The sequence below is a fragment of the Nicotiana sylvestris genome, chromosome 3 (genome assembly GCF_000393655.2).
Source record: "Nicotiana sylvestris chromosome 3, ASM39365v2, whole genome shotgun sequence".
Taxonomy (NCBI): domain Eukaryota; kingdom Viridiplantae; phylum Streptophyta; class Magnoliopsida; order Solanales; family Solanaceae; genus Nicotiana; species Nicotiana sylvestris.
The window spans coordinates 179,086,071-179,088,652 of NC_091059.1; the positions used below are offsets into that span (position 1 = coordinate 179,086,071).

General features: G+C 35.6%; 1 pseudogene; it reads right to left on the reverse strand.

The window, feature by feature from the left end:
- Positions 1-1,438: 1,438 nt before the first annotated feature.
- LOC104231298 (sm-like protein LSM7) lies at positions 1,439-2,291 on the reverse strand (annotated as a pseudogene).
- Between the last annotated feature and the right edge of the window lie 291 nt (positions 2,292-2,582).

Genomic DNA, 2,582 nt, shown 5'->3' on the forward strand with positions numbered 1-2,582 from the left:
CACAATATAAACATAGTTGAACAAATAGAGAAAAAGCTACAACAAATCTATATTAACGTAACAGAAAAATCATCCTCCAATAGGTTCCATCAAAACCCTAGATAACAAATTAGCTATTCGTAATAGTATGCATAACTACAATACTAGAATTCCTAACCAATAATGAAAATAGGAAGAAAGAAGTGAAAAACTCGTAGAAGAATTCTCCGCCTTGCTCCTAGTGTGTTCTTGCCTCCTTAGGTCGAATCCCTGGTCTCCTTAGCCTCCTTAGGTCTAAATTATGTCAAAAGTATGTCCACCTCCTTAAAATAGCGTTTTTACAATATTTATACCAAGTAGGGTCGGGCCAGAAGGAAATACCTTTTCCCGCGCGAAATAGAACTCTGGATCTGTAAAATTTGCACAGGCGCGCTGCATGGGGCGACGCTCCACGCGATGTGCTTGTGGAAAAGTTCAGAGAGCTGATTCTGACAGGCTGCAGGAAATTTCCACAGGAGCGCTTCATGTCGCGCCGCACAATGCGCCGCGATAGTGGGAATTTGCGAAAATGCAAAACATGAAAGTTGTAGCCCTTTCAAATAACTTTCCAACGATATATTGTTGGGCCGGAACGGAGTTTTGAGCAAAATGTTATGTGCATTTTACTAGACAATGCACTGTATGTCCTCTCGATTCTTTATTTTGTTCTTAACTATCATCCGTTGATCCCTGAACACGATCCTGGATTAATTCCTTGGGCTTTTACTCATACTTCAAAGCTCCAAATCACTTGAATTCATTCCATAACATCTATATAGCTTAGAATCACTCCTACAAGGCATAAAACACACTATTAGTGCAAAACACTAGCGATTAAAGCTCAAACACAATTAAAGTGTACATTAGAGTGTATTAAGCGACTAAAATACATAATTATAGCCTATCATAAGTTAGATAAGTTAATTTGAACTATTATTATGCAAAAGTTTTTGGAGTTTGATCCTTACATATCAAGTTATCAACACCCCAGTATAGGTTATATTTTTTTCATATTCATTGTATTATCTTAAATTTGTAATGAATTTTTTAAATATAAGGCTTTTAAAACCTTTGAAATTTATTCAGACATTCTTTTTATACGTTAGTTTTTTGTGTTTTACATTTGTACTTTATCTTAATATAAATTGCGATTGATATATAAAATACAAAAAAAAAAATTAAATAAAATTGGCGTGGCCCGGCCCATTAGGCCCGGAACCGTTCTGGATCAATTTAGCACTAGGGAAGCCCGAAAACGGTAAACCCGATAAAAAATAACCGGTAACCGGACCGATACTGAAATCGGTAGAATTCCCTTTTCCTCTACCCGACCGGCCCGGCCCCTTGACATCTTTAGTTTCAAGCATAGAAACAGATTAACCAAAGCAAAAGTGCAGACTATTTACAGCATTACAGTTGGCTAATAAGCCCCATCTAGCTGGACAAAAGGATTGGATATTTCTTCTGTACCATCTTTTGGAGCCACAAGTAGTGATTGCAAAAATAGATAACAAAAACAGTTATTCATTCATATGATTTACTAAAAAACGGACTGAATAATAAAATTTAAAAAAATGGGTCAAATATGAATAACAACCATATTATCTGCTTAAAAATATATAACCAATATGTTTAATTTTTATATTTGCAAAGACTTAAGTTGGGGCTTTTCAAATTTGGAATACCAGGAATTCTTCTAAAAGTAATATTCAAGAAGCCATGGATAATACAAATATCCATATTATCAGCCGGTTAACCCGTTTTTTATCCTTATTAACTATGGGTCGGGTAAGATATTTTATCCATTTCTGTATTATCCGTTTTAACCAGGCCATAACCGACCCGACTAGCCCGTTTGCCACTCCTAGCCACAAGTATTACTGCAGTACCCCTGCAGACTATTACGCCAAGAAGACCTCGTGTCCGATCGGTAATCTTCAGGGAATTATCGGAATATCTAAGGTGCTCAAAGGCTATATCCAACACAAGATTTAGCAGCTGATCATAGCCTTTAGGTATGCCTTCTATTTGTCTTCCACCAGTAAGCTCCACTTGCACAACCTTGTCAGTTGTCAACAAGTTTTGCCAAATCTGAAACTTCTGTTTCTTTTCTGCTAGAAATTCTTCTAGTAGACCCTTTACTAAACGTGTCTCCGTCACTAATTAAGAATGCAATGTACCATCAGATTATGGTAGGTCTTTGTCGATCAATAATTTATTATATGTTCAGATTACCTTTTCATCCTCAAATATTGATCAATAAGTACGACCATTTTGTGGGGCAAACAACACTTAAAAATATTAATGTTCAATAGGTAGTTGGAGAATACATAATGGTTTCTTTTTGCACATTCCCCTCTATTATCAATGGCAATATTTTTTTTAATAAAGACATCACACTTAATTGTATAGTCCTTTCGATATCATATCGAAGCTTTGTAACTAGTGGTCGTTTTTTGTCGTGTCAATTTTTTCCTAGTTTGCAAATATATGCTTCAAGTGTCTACCTACAATTTTATTTTTGTACAGTACTTAATTTTCAAGTTTTTGGATGATAGAAAGGC